We start from the raw sequence: 18,701 nt of genomic DNA on the forward strand, positions 1-18,701 counted from the left end.
TACAGATATCAAAAAGATGTGTATTCAAGAGTCAAAATTTAAAGAATTAAAATTTTTTTTTACTTCATCAAAGACATTAAGAGAAGCTAGTTGTTTTTTTCCTGCAAGTACGTGGTGCAATGCAAGAGTACAATGATACAACTATAGTGTGTATAATATAGGACTAATGACATTACCCACCAGTGCTTTGGCATCATTGGCGCAATTGTCAGCTGCAGAGTAAAGGGCAAAAAACACCTTAATATTATTATGAAGATATTTTTGACACCATAAAACCCCTGAAAAGACCTTTAGGACTACACAATGAAAACAGCAGGCGTGGGCTTGATCTGGAGCACAGAGTGGGATCACTTTACCCTGAATCATGTGGGACAGAAGTAGGTACAAAACTAGGATTCTGTTAGGAAGAAAGAAGGCATGATGGATACTGGTAGACAATCAACAGTGCCCACAATGCATGGGCACAATATATGGAAATCATAGCACTGTTAATATGGTTAGCTGCTGTGGAATTAAAACCTTCCTAAGTGTTGTCAAGGTAACTGGTTATATACATGCAAAGTGTGAAGTCGGACCCCTACCTCAGACCATATACAAAAATTAACTCAAAATAGATCAAAGTCTCACATGTAAGAACATAAAACTCTTAGAGAAACAAAAAGGTAGCTTTTCATGACCTTGGGTTTGGCAACATTTTCTTAGATAGGACACCAAAAACCACAAGCAACAGAATTAAAAATTAGATGACTTGAATTTCATCTGAAATTAAAATGTATAAATCAAAGGACATTAAGTAAGTGAAGTGAAAAGTAAGTGAACTCACTTCATGAAGTAAGTGAAAAGACAATCCATAGAATGGGAGAAATACGTGCTAATCATACCTCTGATAAGGGTCTAGTATCCGGAATATATAAAGAAATTTTACAGTTCAACAACAAAAAGACAAACAATCCAATGAAACAAATAGGCAAAAGGTTTTAATAGATATGCAAATAGCCAACAGGCACATGGAAGGATAAGTCCACATCACTGATCATTGGGAAAATACAAACCCAAACCACAGTGGGATATTACTTCACCCCCACTAAGGTGGCTATAATAAATAAAAAAAATAACAGGTGTTAGTGAGGATACTGTGAAACTGGAACTCTCATAAGTGGCTGATGGGAATGTAAAATGGTTCAGCTGCTATGGAAAGCAGTTTGGTAGTTCTTCCAAAAGTTAAACATAGAATTACTATATGAGCCAGAAATTCTTCTCCTAAGTATGTACCCCAAAGAATTGAAATCTGGTGTTCAAGCAAAAACTTACACACGAACATTCATAGCATCTCTATTCACAACAGCCAGAAGTTTGAAACAACTCAAATGTCCACCAGTAGATGGGCAGATAAACAATATGTGTGATGTGCCTGCAGTGGAATATTACTCAGCTGTACAAAAGAAGGAAGCACCGATATATGCCATGACACAGACTAACCCTGAAAACATCATGCTAAGTGAGAAAAGCCAAACACAAAAGGACACGGTTCTTATGACTCCATCTACATGAAAATTCAGAAGAGACCAATCCAAAGGGCCAGAAAGCAGTTAGTGGTTGCCAGGAGTTGGAGAAGGGGAAATGGGGAGTGACTGCTCCACGGGTAACAAGGTTTCTTTGTGGGATAGTAACAATCTTCTGGAACTTGAATATGGTGATGGTTGGCCCACATTGTGAATGGATTAAAAGTTATGAAATTGTACACTTTTTAAAAAAATGGTTACGATGGTGAATTTATGGGATGTGATTTTTTTTTTTAACTGCAACTTAAACAAAACAAAACAAAAAACCTTCCTAAGGTTGCACGATAGCAAGTAAGTCCCAGAGAGGGTACAGCAAGGAAATTAGGACAGTGCTGGAAGTTCAAGTCCTGCAACTAGGGCAGCGAGTCACCATCACTTAATCCACTAGCTTCAAACCACAGGAAGCAGGCAGTGCCCTGACAGAGAGACAAAGCTTCTACTGGACACAGCTGATAAGGCAGTAAAGCTGATGTAGCTGTCTCAGCCGCAATACACAAGTGCACTGTTGGAAAAACAAGCAATTAGGGGCGTCTGGGTGGCTCAAGTTGGTTAAGTGTTTGCTTTTGGCTCAGGTCACTATCTCCTGGTCCTTGGATCAAACCCTGCATCAGGCTTCCTGCTCCCTCTGTTCTTTGTCTCTCTCTCTCTCATAAATGAATACGTTCTTTTTAAAAAAGAAAGAAAAAAGCCAAGCAAGTATACCATCCTGGAAAAAGAGACAGAGCCAATCAAAGTATACCTGTCACAGTGAAAACAGACCTTGAAAATATTCTCATTTTATAGACTTTAAAAAATGTTTTAGAAATGTCAGGAAAGTTATGATGTGCTTAGGAGAATACAGCTGGTTGGTGGAAGAACCTGGTCTAAGAGAAGCAACATGGTCTGACTCTTTCCACCACAGGGTCTTCCTAGTCAAGGCGATGCCATAAGCCTCTTCCAGAATAGTTATAGCCCGAGTGCTTGTTATGCCAGTAACAACTATATTCCCTCTTCACCTCCCCTCAAATATATGTGCAAAGAGGAACCTGCTACCTATCCTTTTAAAATAGCTCCTATCTTTGTGCTCTCAATCCTGGCTTATGTCACACCCAAGTTAGAGAGCCATCTTATCTGAGACTGCCCCCTAACTTCACCCAGAAACCAGTCACCAAACCTGCCAGTTCTCACTTTGGAACAGGGACTGAATCTGGACACTCCTCTGTTCTCATCAGGATCCCTGATCTTTGGCTTGGACTGTTTCATACACCTCCTAACTGCCCAAGTTTACTGATGGTTGCATCCCACACTGACTCAAGAGGGGCAGGTGCCATAGGTGGGGACTTAGGGAGTTCTAAATCCTATGACACTTGCCGTAGATGGGATTGAACAGGGGTACAGTTGCGTTCTCACCCTGGGACCTGGTTCCAGATTAACTGCGGCCATGAAATTAAGCTGTAAATTAAAAGACTTTCACCTCAACAATGGCAATGGAGACAAGGTCTTGATCACTGATTCTTTCAGATGCACAGAGAGATCTTGATTTCTTGGCACGAACACTGGATTCTCAGGTTTCCTTAGCAATCTGCCATCCTGCCCTCAGGCGACCAATGGGAAGCTCCAATTTCCTTCTAGCGCTACAAATTCTCATTCTATGAATATCTGTGGTTTTAGAAAGCCTACCCAAGGGGAGTGGTGCAAAAGTGAAACTATTAAACTTGACTAGTAAACTAGGATTTTTAAAATAGAAGCAGGGACACCGATGGCTGACTAGAAGGTGATCTGATAGAATTCTGGGAAACGGCAGGCTGCGTTTCTCCCATGGACAGAAAATGCTATCAGGAGTGTACAGCCAATGGCGATTCTAAATCAACACAAGTTTAAGTTCTGCTCCAGCCCACTCTGTTAACTAAGGCAGAGTCATGAGTACATATTATTTAAAGCTTTCTTTCTTTCTTTTTTTTTTAAATGGCTACAAACTATCAATTTCAGGAATTCTGTGGTCTTATTTCAGAGAAAATGTCATTATCCAGAACATTATCTGCCAGTCATGATGATCTGTGACTGTATTGTACCATGAGGAGCACCAGCTTTAAGTCCAGACATTCAGATGTTCAGACTTGACGGCAGAGGTTCCTGTTTGATGTGGTCTCACAACATCTGGGAGGACAGAGAGAGAAGTAGGAAAACTGTCAAACGAGGTCTGAACTTCCCGGTTCAGGACCTGCAGTGTCACAGGCTGTCCTTCTTACAGGAACAAAGTGCACAGTAGATTGCCACCAACATTCTTTTTTTTTTTTTTTTAAGATTTTATTTATTTATTTGACAGAGAGAAATCACAAGTAGATGGATAGGCAGGCAGAGAGAGAGAGAGAGGGAAGCAGGCTCCCTGCCGAGCAGAGAGCCCGATGCGGGACTCGATCCCAGGACCCTGAGATCATGACCTGAGCCAAAGGCAGCGGCTTAACCCACTGAGCCACCCAGGCGCCCCCGCCACCAACATTCTTGAGAAAGAGAGACTAAGGGTAGCTACCCCCTTTTCTGTAAAATATGTGTGGTTTTGGACCAAGGGAATTTGTATAACACCCACCAATCCCTTGCTTAGGGTCCCTTTGGTTTACTGTTCCTGTTAGTTTCTCTTCTGATACAAATAACTCCATGAAGAGTCTGGGAGAAACGTGTCCAAGTATACCATGAAGAAGCCAAAAAGACAGTCGGGGATCTCAGCAGGAGCCCTGGGGGAGTGACAGACCAGGTCAGGACATCTTCTTCTGCTGCTGCAGGCCAAGCCTTGCCTGCAGAAGCCTGGCTGCCCACAGCATTCTCCAGGCCCTTCCGGGGCCCCCAAAAAGCAAGTCACCAAGTTCTGGGCAGAAGAGTCATCCAAGAGCTAACAAAGTGCCACCTTGGTCGCCAGTGAAAGTGCAGTGAGGGAGCCTAGCTCAGGGTTATTGCCCAAAGGGGGTCTGCTAACCCTAGTCCAAGGTCAGCCTCCCCCCAGGGGAAGGTGGAATCTGCAATGCAAACCCACTTGCAGGTGGCAGCCCCTGGCTGGTCCAGAGGGAAAATGAAGGACAAGAACAAATGCTTCCAGCGGAATACTACTCAGCCATCAAAAAACCCCACCAAAAACGAAATCTTGCCATATGCAATGATGTGGAGGGAACCAGAATATATTATGCTAAGTGAAATAAGTCAGTTAGAGAAAGGCAAATACTATACGGTTTTATTCATTTGTGGAATTTAAGGAATAGAACTGGCGAACATAGGGGAAGGGAAGGAAAAATAAGATAAAAACAGAGAGGGAGACAAACCATAAAAGACTCTTACCTATAGGGAACAAACTGAGGGTTTCTGGAGGGGAGCGGTCTGGGAGGAATGGGGTAACTGGGTGATGGGCATTAAGAAGGGCATATGATGTGATGAGCCCTGGGTGTTATATGGAACTGATGAATCACTAAATTCTACCCCTGAAACTAATAATACCACATAAATGTTAACTAACTTGAATTTAAGTAAAATTGAAAAAAAAAAAAAAAAAAAAAAGGAAGAAGAAGGAGGAGGGAGAAGGAGAAGGAGTAAGTTGCTCCTTCCTGAGCAGCTGTGGGGAATCACTCTGCCCAATCAACAAACTGGACCCATGACTGTCAGCCACCACCCAAGACTGTACCCACCTGAGACCATAGAGGAAGCGGTGTGGCAAGAGGCTGGCTGGGTGGAGGGAAATCCTGCATAGCCCTTCAAAAACAAATGAGTGTTCATGGTGGCTAGGAAACCTTATTAAACCTACCAGTTCAGAAAACAGAAATATCTCAAATTTCGGTCCCCTGTCTGCCAAGCTTTGGGTTCTAAAGGGTGTTCAATTTTAAGATCTGTTTTGCCAAGGCCTTGAACCTGAAAGTCTGGCAGGCAGGGTGGTGGTTAGGGACAACTGTCCCTTCCCCTGCCGCCAGGGTCTGTGGGAGACTTGAGCCACCCACATTCTATTAAACACCTCTCAGATGTTCCAGGGACAATGGTCATCCGCCCAGAGCCCGGGGCTCTGTTCCCCTTCCAGCTTCCTCCAAGAGAAGACCTGGCCTTGAATCTCCCCCAGTTGGCTGGAGGCTCTTCCCCCTCCATCTGGTTCCTGCCAGCTCTTTTCCTGCCCAGACTTCACCTCCCCCCACACTGCCTGGATGCTTCTAGGATACCCACAAGACCCTGAGAACTATTGTCGCTGCTCTTCCCTTGTTCCTTCCCTCCCTTCCTCCCCTCTCCTCAGATCAAATAGTGGCTTGAGTGTTGCTGGCGCTCAACCCATAGAGGCAAAGAGAACTGGCAGGAAATGGGCAACCCTTTCTCAGACGGCATTTGCCCAGTATGGCTCAATAAGATTAGCTAACGTAAGAACCTGGCAGTCCCCTGGTGCTGAGTCCTTCTCTCTCCATACTTCTCAGCATCTTCTCATTTTTACTCTTTCCCTCTTCTTTCTCTGGCTCACCTCTTTCCTTGGTTTTGCCTTACTGGTTATTTTCCTTCTTCTTCCTCTTTCTATCTCTGGGTATTACTATGGGGATTTCCTCTCTCAACCCCCCGCCCCAATCCACCCTTTCACTCCTTCCAATTTCTTAGCCTCTCCTACACATAACTGTAGTCTGGTTGCCTGGATTTCTACAACTGCCTTCTAAAAATCCCTTAGTGGATGAAGACTCCTCCTCTAATTCTTTTTCCACTCTAGACAGAGTGACCGCTTTATGTCACTCTCTGATTCAAGACGCTGCACTGCCTTCCCAGTGCCCACAGAACGGAGTCCAAATTCCAATATGGCGGACAGTACCCTTTTGCCACGTGCCTTTCTCCCAAACACTCACATGCTTATTGATCTAGAAAACAAATCAATTTAGTTATTGAGCACCTACCATGAGCAGATATTGTACCACGAGTTGAAGATAAAATAAATACAAAATAAATACAACATAAACACAAAAACATTGACAAGTGAAATCATGCCTGGGATTTGCTTCAAATAATCCAAGGAGTCAGTGGGGTGGGGGGTTGGGGAAGGGATAGAGAAAACACGATTGACCATGAATTGATACTTACTGAAGCTGGGTGATGGATATGGGACATTATTATGTTAGTCTCTCTACCTCGGTGTAGGTTTGAACATTTTCTGTTAAAAACGTAATGCGTAAAGAGAACTGGCAAGTACCTCGGCTTCCCTTTTCTCACGTCGTCTCTTCATGGGCTGTATGCTCGGGATCCCCAAAGCACCTTATTTTTTTATTACATTATTATTACATTATTACAATTTACAGTTTGTTGCCGTTGTTCGCTTAGTTGTCTGCCTTTTCCAGTAGGCTACAGGTTCTGTGGGCACAGGGCATGTTTTTTGGCTATCTCCCTATTTCAACCCCAGAGCCCAGCACACACCTGATGCTCAGTAAATATTCACAGGACGAATGAGTAAAATGAACTCCGTAGGCTCTCGGGGAGTCGCTGGCATAAAGCCGGCCTCACTGGGGGGGTCTGGTGGGGAATGGGTGAGGACGAGGAGGAGCTATCTTGGCACTGCCCAGGCCTGGGCTCCATGGTCAGTCATTTGTACTCTGGGCTAGAAGCTTGGAGGCAGAATCTACCTAAAATAGTGTCCTAGAAATGTTCTGTCCAGAAAAATTTTGAAGTTCATTTTGTAAAGTCTGGATTAATGACCTGGTCATATCTTTTCTGACTTTTCAAGAAATTACAAAGTGAGTCAAGAATGACATTTAGTGAAAGTTTCTTCTCAATAAGACACCACCTGTCTCCTGCCATACTTGAACATGGGGCAGATAAGTACAAATTGTATGAGAGGACATGATTTCTATTTAAGAGAAGGGTCAAGTGCCGGACATTTCCACTGGTTGGCATGTAGACCTGGTCATAAATCTGCCTCTCAGAGCAAGGCCTTTCCAGAACATTCTACATGAAGCAGTCACCCCCAGCCAGTCTTGCTGTCTCCTGTTCAGTTTTATAAATAGCATCACTATCTATGATCACACATGGTGTGCTTATGGGTGGTCTGTCTTAAGAGTTTGAGCAACCAGTAACAAGGGCTCTGTCTGGTGTTAACCAATGCTGGGCACACAGGTAGGTATTCAGTGAATGAATGAATGAATGACAGAAACTGGTATTTATCACTGAGAAAGGCTCCTCTGCAAAAACAGAAGCCAACTTTTTGAGAAAGAGATTAAGAGGAGGAGGTGGAGGATGGAAGGAGAGGGAGAGAGAAATCCTGACCTGAGCCGAACTCAAGAGTCAGAGATGCTCAAACTGAGTACCCAGGGGTCCAGAGAAGCAAACTTCTTAATACAGTTTTTTTTTGTCTCTGCATTCATGCAGGACTATAAAAGTGTTTTTTCAGTAAAGTATACAAAGGTGATAAGACACTTTAACAACATGAATGAAATGAGCAAAAGAAAGACTTCTCATATCCCATGATCTCCTTCTGCAACCCAAAGAAGTTCTTGGTAACAAAGGTGACTTCAGATATAAAATGTTGGCAGTGCAATCCCCTCTTATTTTTACAGTGAGTCCTTACGGAAGTACCGTCCAACCAAGGAACAGTCTGTAGTATTTACAAAAATGGAAGCGTCTTCACAAGACTTTGGGAATTCTTCCATGATGCCATTTTTAATGGCTACATGTTATTTTGCTGTATGGGATTTCTTTATTCTTGGGCATTTAAATGAATCACATTTTTTGTTATTTTAAGCACTGTTGTTAGTAAAATGTTTGTATGAATAGTCATAACCTTGTGATAAATAATTACTTCTGTGGAAGAAATTCCCTATAGGCAAATTGTTAAATTGAAGGATATAAATATTCTCAAAGCTTTTGTTGGCTTTCCTTATTTCCAAGTTCATGATCTCTGAAACTGAGTGGATCCTTAACTCCACCCCGACAGTAGAGTCCTGTCCTATCTCCCTGCCTGTGGGTGGCAGCCTGGCCCTCATATCCAGGCCTCCCAGCTGTCCACAAAATGTCACAGGTTTACCTGTCTACCCCATTCTCTGTCATGGCACCCTTTCCAGATTCCCTGCCCCACTGCTCCATCTTCTGGGATGGGCCTCTTCTCTGAACCATATTAGACATTGCCAGACCCCTTGCATGAGGGTCACCTCGTCCTAGGGGGTGCTGCCTTCCCCTACTGTCCTCTCTCTGATGTGTAAACACACACAGTAGTCCCTAGCTGTGACAACTGCTACTGTGTCTTGGCTCCAGTGGCCCATTTCTGGCCATCTCTACAAGATACATATTGCTGCTTCTTCTGTCACATACTCTCAAATGGAGCTCTAATTGATAACTTTGTTCCTTGAATAAAACGTGATCTTTTCCCTGCTGATCAAGTATGTGGCATGGATTCTGGATGCCTTGTGGAAAAACTGCAGGACGATGCCTAACAACCCATTAAGGACCAATGATTCTAATTATCCTAATCATAAAAGAATGATATTTAACCTATTTAAAAAATTTTTTTATCATGGAAAAATACACATAACGTGACTTTACCATTTTAACCATTTTTAAGTGGACGATTTGGTGGCATGTGAGTCCGTTCATAATGTTAAGTAACTACCGCCACCATCTATTTCCAAAACTCTTGTGTCACCGCAAACAGAAACTCTGTAACCATTAAGCAATAACTTCGCATTCCCCTCTCTCCCAGTCCTGGCACCTTCTGCCTGACTTTCTGTCTCTATGAATTGCTCTATTCTTGATACCTTGTAGAGGCAGAATCAAACACTGTTTGTTTGTTTGTTTGTGTCTGGTTCATTTCACTTGGCCTTCATGTTTTCAAGGCTCATCCAGGTATCAGAATTTCATTCCTTGGCTCTGGCTGAACTATATTTTGTCACGTATGTATAGCACGGTTTGTTTACCCAGTCATCTGCTGATGGACACTTGGGGTATCTCCACCGTTTGGCTATTGTGACTAATGCTGGTATTATTATATGATTAACAATGCTAATTACCCTGGTCGTAAAACAATGGTATTTAACCTAGTCTTGTATTCTACCTCTGTTCCAAACATTCCCAATTTCACAGTAAAATAGTGCTTTAAGAAAATGAACTATAAGGACGCCTGGGTGGCTCAGTTGGTTGGGCAGCTGCCTTTGGCTCAGGTCATGATCCCAGCCTCCTGGGATTGAGTCCCACATCGGGCTCCTTGCTTGGCAGGGAGCCTGCTTCTCCCTCTGCCTCTGCCTGCCATTCTGTCTGCCTGTGCTCGCTCTCTCTCCCTCTCTCTCTGACAAATAAATAAAATCTTAAAAAAAAAAAAAAGAAAACAAACTATAAACAGACACTGAGCTCTTATTAATGAGTGCATTTTGAGGGAAGTGGACTGATGCCCACAATTTAATTTAAAATTTATTAAAAATAAGTGAGTATGGAGGGATAGGTATATGCATGATACAACACAAAGCAAGTAAGAAATGTTAATGGTAGAATCTCTGTGGGGATATATAATAATGTACTGTAAAATTCTTTCAACTTTCCTGTATGCTTGAAAACTTTCGTATTTTAAAAACTCTGAAAGAAACTGGAGACCTTAACCGAGACACTTGCTTAAAGTGATGACCATTCCATTTCTGCAGAGAAATGGACCTAAGGAAAAAATAGTTTAACAATAAACATTTTTAAATTGCCCTAAAGAGAACTAGGTATCCCTGAAATTTCTATTAATCTAGAATTGTTTTAAAAATGTTTATTAACAGTGTCTGTCAATAGTCTGGAAAAACTCAAATGAGATCAATCATAAAACATCATCATCAGCTGACCTGTTCAACTCAGGACATCACTACTGCAGTTTTAAGCAAAATCCACCAGGTGGCAGAGGAAAAGAATCACAGAAAACGTGCATATTCCTAATTTAAACAAGTATCTTATTGTATCTGTTATTAGAAAAGATCTGCAGACCTTTAACATGAACTGAATGTATGATTTAAATCTGAATGCCAACCTTGGCCTGAGGACATTTGTCTATACTATAAAAAAATGGTGCTTATTTTAATTTGATGGGCTTGTTTGCACAATTTCTGTCTAGTAGGAGCCCGACTATGTAGTTATCCCCTCTCGCGGCTCACACCATGTACCAAGTGCACCACCACTCCCACTGGGGTCCCAGCGGTCCCAGCTTCCCCACTCCCACCAGAGCCCAGAAGCCATGGAGCTTCTCCGTGTGTCACCACTGTTAGCAGATTTTTAAAATTCAATTTATTGAAGCTAAAAAACAAAAACCCCCACAAAACAATTCACCCATTTCTCCCACTTCCCAACTCTCTCCCATGCCCTGCTTTGAGCAACCACCAATCTGTTCTCTGTATCTACGAACTTGGATTTTTTTCCCCCCAGATTCCACCTATACAAAAGATCACAAGGTATTCGTCTTTCTCTGTCGACCTTATTTCACTTAGCATAATACCCTCAAGATTCATCCATGTTGTCACAAACAGCAAGATCTTGTTCTTTATTATGGCTGGGTAATACTCCATTGTGTATATATACCACATCTTTATCCATTCATCCATCCATTGATGGACAATTTAGGTTGTTTCCATATCTTGGCTTTTGTAAGTAATGCTGCAAAATGAACATGGGGATGCACATATCTTTTTGAATCAGTGCTTTTGTTTCCTTCTGATAAACACCCAGAAGTGGAATTGCTGGATCATACGGTAGTTCTATTTTTTTAATTTTTTGAGGGATCGCCACACTGTTTTCCATAGTGTATGGTTTCAGAGCTTACATTCAAGTCTTTAATCCATTTTGAGTTAATTTTTATACATGGTATAAGATGGTGGTCAGTTTTCATTTTTTTTTTTTTTTTTTTTTTATTTATCAGAGAGAGAGAGGGGGAGAGAGCGAACACAGGCAGACAGAATGGCAGGCAGAGGCAGAGGGAGAAGCAGGCTCCCCGCTGAGCAAGGAGCCCGATGTGGGACTCGATCCCAGGATGCTGGGATCATGACCTGAGCCGAAGGCAGCTGCTTAACCCACTGAGCCACCCAGGCGTCCCAGTTTTCATTCTTTTGCACATGGCTGTCCAGTGTTCACAATACCATTGATTGAAAAGCCTAACCCCACTGCACGTTCTTGACTCCTTTATCATAAATTAGAATTGACTGTAAATACTTGGATTTAGTTCTAGGCTCTCTACTCCCTTCCGCTGATCTATATGTCTATTTTTCTACCATACTGCACTGTTTTAATTACCATAGCTTTGTAATGTATGTGTATGATGCCTCCAGCTTTGTTCATTTTCCTCAAGATCGCTTTGGCTATCCAAGGGTCTTTGATGTCTCTCTACAAACTTTAGGACGGTTCTATTTCTAAATTCCACACCATGATTAACAGATCTTTAAATACTACTTTTTTTTACTTTAAGGAAATGCTTTACCTGCTGTAACAACAAATTCAAAGTAGTGGAAGTAAACGGTGTAAAGGGAAAAAGAAAAACATATTCCCTACAATGTAATTACGAGGAGGTTAATAAGTAAGTAGAAGAGACATTTTGAGTTATCAACATGTTTTATATATACAGTCAACCTCATGACTATTTCATTTGAGCAGGCCTTGATTTGTCTTCTGTAATTTTTCAGAGGGATTCCGAATTAGTCCTCACACTGAATTCAAACAGTCCCTCTACATTTCTCTTCTCTGACATGTACGTCGGGATGGCAATGAAGTGGGAACGCTTTAAGAAATTTTTAACAGTTGTCTGGCTTGTTTTTCATTTGGAAGGAGAAAGAAGATGAATAAGAAAATACAAATCAAATTTGTGGAGTCGGCATTCCTCTTAGCAAATAGATTGATCTTATTTTTAGAGGACAGAAAATGACTGTCCATTAGCATTTCTGGAGGTGCCTCCTGCTACCAGAGCACTCCAGAGATTTTCAGCCTGACGGAGTCAGCGACATGGCATGGCAAGTGTTCAGTGACAAGACGCAGAGTCTCAACTGTTCTCAGAAACTAACTGCTCGGATAACACCCAAACCCTGCTTTAACGTGAAAATCCTATGGCCCATTTTGTTTGGTTGAAAAATACATTGCTTGGCAATTTTTTTTTTTTAAGCTGACAAACATCATCCTATGGGAACAGAAGGTGAGAACACAGTTTCAGAGCTGCTTGTTAGTCTCGGTTGGACTTGTCTAGCGAGTCGACTTAGCCCTTTCCTAACCAGGCAGCAACCAGATGTATTGGTAGTACTTCAAGACCACACCCTGCTTTAAATGCTTATTCAGCCGCATTTCCAGTATTCGGGGAATTGCTACTTTCATTCCCATTTCAATACACAGTTATGACCCAAATTTTTAACTCTGCCACTTTGGATCACAATTCAGGCTAAGCATTTATATAATGGAAAACAACAACACTATGCCGGCCAAAAAATACAACAATTTAATTACAATAATAACACAACAGTAAAAGAGAGTGGGTCTGACCATCAGGATCACCATGTTATAGCAGATTTTACAGAATAGTGCCTTTTACTGAATGGTAAGAAAAACGGATTAGAATATATATAGAGAGAATATATATGTTTCCTCAAAAACTTTTGGCTCAAAAACAGTAAAAATTCTCTTTCTATTTCTCTCAGTTTCTTCCTCTTTCTTTCCCCCATATTGAATTTCCTCCAAACTGAAAAAATTCTTGAAAACAACAAAAAAAAAGCCAACTTTAAACTTGGTTAAAATTAGGTTGTAGCCAATAGAACTGTTTTTAACATTGTATACTGTCTTTCCTCTTCAGTTAATTGGATTATTTTATAAGCCAGTTAACTATGTGCAGCGAACTTAAACTATCGAGCAAAAAAATACTGGTTTCCATTAAGTGTCACAGAGGTATTATTATCCCTGGGGAAAAAGTGGAGAAACTGAGATACAATCAGGTAGCCTGAGCGGCCCAGCTGATGGAAAAAAAGTCACATTGCTTGAACTGAGTGGCATCTCAGACTTTAAGGCTAGTTGACTAGACTTTAAGGCTCAAGGGACAAGGCTTTGGATCCAATCCCCTGCTGGGCCAGATAATAATACACTATCCTGGTCCCAGATTGGAGTGAGCTAAATGTCTGACTGCGGAAACCGCAGGTCAAAATGTAGATCGGGCACGAGAAGGATCTGTGTGTATCTACCCATCCCCACTGATAGAAAGAGAGATGAAAACAAGCCATGCTGAGACCAATCAGGGATGAAATTAAATATTAAGGTTGACACAGACACACACACAGACACACGTCTTAGAAATGTTAACAATGCGAAGTTTGCGGAAGTCTCCTGATGACTATGTTGGATTAACCCACACATCATACTGCATTGGTCCCAAATGACACATCATTTGTTTATTACAGACATCCTTCTCTTATTTGTACTTTACATACTGGGTCACTAAAGATAGCTCTCTTTAAGGTTAACCAATTCATGTTCTTTGTTGATTTTCTGGAATTATAAGAAAGAAAAAAAGTGAAAATGTCAGCTAAATAAAACTAACACTTGGGCATTTGGGTACTTCAAATCTGCTTCAGAAAGAAGTAGAATATGGGGCACCTGGGGGGCTCAGTCAGTGAAGTGTCTACCTTTGGCTCAGGTCATGATCCCTGAGTCCTGGGATCAAGCCCCGCATTGGGCTCCCTGCTCCGTGAGGAGACCGATTCTCCCTCTGCCTGCTTCTCCCCCTGCTTGCGTGTGCTCTCCCTCTGTGTCAAATAAATAAAATAAAATACACTTTAAAAAGGAAAATAAGAAGGATATGTTAAATTTCTCAAACATCATAGGTAGCAAAGTTATAATCATATTTTAAGAATCCAAATTGTTATCATAAAAGACTTCTCCAAATCCCTTGTTTTTCAGAGTAAGAAACAAGAGCCAGAGATGTTAAGAGATTTCCCCTGTGCAATCCCAAAAAGCAGCAGGGCATGGTCATGACAACAGGAAGAAACTTGCTGCCCACGTGAGCCACCCTAAGTCTGGTCCAGGGTATCCACCGTTCACGCTCTGGAACTTGTTTCCGAGGCAGCGTGGTGTGGGGGAAAGAAGCCAGGGTTTAGAATGAGATTTCAGTTTGTAATCCTGTCTCATTTACTTACTAGCTTTCTTCCTTCTAGCTGTGTGTCCATGAGAAAACTGAGCTCTTGGAGTCAGTTTCTTCACCAAACAATTGGGGATAATCAGAGCTTTTGTGAAGGCTTGATGTGAGGATTAGATACCTAAATCATAGCTATCGTTATTGAGAGGAGGCTCGAGGCAATAATGAATTCCATCTGATACGGGAGGAACACACTAGGGACATGGCTTCAGTCGGGCATTGTCCGGTGACTAATCGTTCCAAAATAACGAGGAAAGCCACAGAATCTGTCATTCTCCACCTCTATCCCCTATGCCTGTCACTCTATACTTTAAAATAAAACATTCATTTTGAGAATGTGGCCCAGTCTAGGGGTTGGATGTGTGATCAAGATATACTGCAAAAGCTGCGCAGCCCACGTGGGGACCGAGTTAGAAGTCTGGGTTATCATTTGTAAGGTGTCCTGAGCAAGGGAACCAATCCCAGCGACGGGGAACATGGAGGACAGGGAGTTCTCTCAGTTTCCACGGTCAACAAAAACTGCCTGGAGGTTGCTGTCTCATTGGGACCCACGGGATTTTAATTTATGGAAGTAATAGAATGATGATACGGGGAGCTCCATGCCATTGGAAAAAGAATTTACAACCTACATTGCCACCACACCACGTAGGGTCACGTGGGGGTGGGACCCCAGGTTGTGGTCAAGAGGCAGAAGCAGGGGGTGCTTGGGTGGCTCAGTCATTGCGCTTCTGCCTTTGGCTCGGGTCATGATGCCAGGGTCCCGGGATCGAGCCCCACATTGGGCTCCCTGCTTGGCAGAGAGCCTGCTTCTCCTACTCCCCCTGCTTATGTTCCCTCTCTCACTGTGTCTATCTCTGTCACATAAATAAATAAAATCTTAAAAAAAAAAAAAAAAGAGGCGAATCAGGAACACGGGGAAAGTCTAGGTCAGCGTCTTACTGGGGATTGTGAGGGAATGGCAAGGCTGGGCAGGGCGAAGCTTTTAGGATTAGCCTGTATGAGTAATTCAGGCAGGTTTGGGGCTAGAGAAGTGATTTCTGATTGCCTGGTACCTGGTCCTGGGATGACTTAGGTCCCGGGAGATACTGGCGTGCTGTCTGAGAGTCAGAAAAGGAGACTGCTGTGGAGACTGAGGGACACATGTGAGACTCTATTTACATGCAGAAGATATAGTTCTGGGCAAGCTGTTATTATCTGCAGGAATTAGCTGGCCTTCTCCTGCGGCTGGAAGGCTCCCAAATATTAAAACATCCTAAGATACGAGAAATAAAAACTACGATGAACCCAGCAACAGAAGTTTCAAACTAGTATTTCTTCTTTTGTGCTATTTTCCACTCATTCCTCAAACATTTAGTGTTTTCCTACAGCATACAGAAGTTACATTTTCATTTTCTATGTAAATAGTAAGCACCCTTGGTTTCAAATTTGCCAACTGGAACGAGTTTGGGGTGATTTTTATTCTGCCTTTCATAAATAGAGTTCTTTTAAAAGATCATGAAGTTCATGTTAATTCATCAAGTCACAGAAGTTCAAGGACTAGAAGGGGTCTAGAAAGTCACTCAGACCAACTCATTTTCTATCTAGGAAATCACTCATTAAAAATTCTTCTGAGTCTTAATGGCTTAACTACTATTAAAATCAAGCACAGAATATAATTAAACATGTAATTAAAAGCATGAATAACCAGGGGCACCTGGGTGGCTCAGTGGGTTAAAGCCTCAGCCTTCAGCTCAGGTCATGATCCCAGGGTCCTGGGATTGAGCCCTGCATCGGGTTCTCTGCTCAGCAGGGGGCCTGCTTCTCTTCCTTTCTATCTGCCTGCCTCTGCCTACTTGTGATCTGTCTGTCAAATAAATAAATAAAATCTTTAAAAAAAAAAAAAAGCATGAATAACCAAACTCAGCCAAAAAGGGGTTACATTTCAGAGTGCAACTCAATGCTTTTTTCTTGTCTTCTCTCCTCCAAAGTAATGGTTCAAAGTGGAGACATTGGAAAAATGTCTGTATTGATCAGCAGAGGTCATGGAAAACTATGGGAGTCATTTTCAGGACGGATTTCTCTGTATGTAACTACCTGCCAGCACTGTGCAGTCAGTAGACTTCTGGCAAAACCAGACCCATCAACTAGACCAGGAGAGCTTTATGGTTAAAATCAAGGCAAAGGCCATCACCCAATAGACACCTGTATGAATCCTTGTCTGGGCAAGAATGAAACACTCCACTTTGTTTTGGTGTTTCCACCTGCTTAAGAGGAATAATGTAACGGCACCAAGGATAGACACATTAAATTTGGATACACTCTTCTCCCTAGCTCATTCAGCTGCCTGAGAGTCTGAAGATAAAGGATGGCATGCAGAGAACTAGAAAAATGGAGTGCTGGAACCGGAGGCGCGTCCTTACCTGGAATGAAAAGTAGAGACTCATCCAGGGAGATGCCGAGGGCGCTAATAATACCTTCTTAGAATGCCTGGAGCTATTCATCCATCTTTCAGAAGCACTGAGCACTGTGAAAACATACATACTGCCTGGAAACAAACATGGTTAGAAAATTATCAGAAATACAAACCATTTTGTTCATTGAGTCTGTTTTGTCACAGTAATGCAGGCACACAGTAAAGACATACTACTAGTCTTACAAGACTAGTTATGAAAAACACCACTTTTTTGCCTGCCAAATTCTCTTTTCAGCCACAGCTCTATATGGTACCTTCAGTCAGTTCTTTTGGGATTTATCTCTTTACCTCTAAGTAACATACTATATGATTTCTTGAAAGTTTTTCCCAGTCTAGGCATTATCTAGGGAGTTCCCACTGTGGCAAATGAGAACTTCGCTCTCTTTTCTCAGTGCTCTTCCCACCCGCTTTGGCCCCATCATGCATAGACTGCTCATTCCCCCCTCCTCCCAGTTAAGTTATATCTGTAGTTATAACTGTGGTTAGATCTACATTTATGTCATTATCGCTATGTAAATGCTATTACACCGTGCTCTGTGATACTTAGGAGGACTCCTAACCTAGTATGGAGGGATCATTCAGGCATACAGTCATTCAACAAGTGTATATGGGATGCCCATACGATGCCAAGCGCTGTGCTCAATGCTGGCTACACAAAAAGAGCTATCGCACCCACCGCTGTGTTGTAGGATAGTCAGCCTGGTCTCTGGAGCCAGACTGCCAGGGGTCAAATCTTTTCCATTTACTGGTCAAGTAATCATGGGTAACTTACTTAACCATTGTGTACTCAGTTGCCTAAGATTCATTGAGAGGATTAAGTGAATGAAAATGTGTACAGTACATGTAACAGTACCTGGTAGACAGTAGGCATTATATAAGTGTTAATATATCATTGTTTTAGAGGTCAAATGGGGGGTGCCTGGGTGGCTCACTCGGTTGAGTGGCTGCGTTCGGCTCAGGTCATGATCCTAGGGTTCTGGGATTGAGTCCCACATCAGGCTCCCAGCGCGGTGGAGAGCCTGCTTCTCCCTCTCCCTCTGCTTACTGCTCTGTCTGTTATCTCTATGTCAAATAAATAAATAAAATCTTAAAAAAAAAAAAAAGAGGAAGTCAAATGGGAAGGGTGCCCATGTGGCTCAGTCGGTTAAGCATCTACCTTTAGCACAGGTCATTATCTTAAGGTTCTGGGATCAGACCCCATGTTGGGGCTCCCTGCTAAGGGGGAGTCTGCTTCTCTCTCTTCCTCTGTACACAATCTCTCTCTTTCAAATAAATAAATAAAAGAAAAAAGCCGGGGATGTTCCTGGGTGGTTTGGTCAAGCATCTGTCTTTGTTTCAGGTCATGATCCCAGGGTCCCGGCTCTCTGCTCAGCAGGGAGGCTGCCTCTCCCTTTCCCTCTCTCTGCCGCTCTGCCTACTTGTGCACTTTCTCTCTCTTGGTCAGATAAATAAATAAAGTCTTTAAAAAAATCGAATGGAAAGGAGAAATGTACACATATATGTATACATTCCACAGACATATATATACACATCTACATATAATTGTGTACGTATGTACATGTGTTTATGTATATGTGAGTATGATCTCTATATTTACAATAAA

At 42.2% G+C, this 18,701-nt stretch overlaps 1 long non-coding RNA gene across 1 annotated transcript; it reads right to left on the reverse strand.

Annotated features, from left to right (window-relative positions):
- Positions 1–955: 955 nt before the first annotated feature.
- LOC131826537 (uncharacterized) lies at positions 956–17,394 on the reverse strand. The gene is made up of 2 exons (XR_009351638.1): positions 17,046–17,394; positions 956–3,698 (listed from the first exon to the last, which is right to left on the reverse strand). It is a non-coding gene; the product is annotated as an uncharacterized LOC131826537 (long non-coding RNA).
- Positions 17,395–18,701: the final 1,307 nt, after the last annotated feature.

The sequence above is a fragment of the Mustela lutreola genome, chromosome 3, assembly GCF_030435805.1.
Source record: "Mustela lutreola isolate mMusLut2 chromosome 3, mMusLut2.pri, whole genome shotgun sequence".
Taxonomy (NCBI): domain Eukaryota; kingdom Metazoa; phylum Chordata; class Mammalia; order Carnivora; family Mustelidae; genus Mustela; species Mustela lutreola.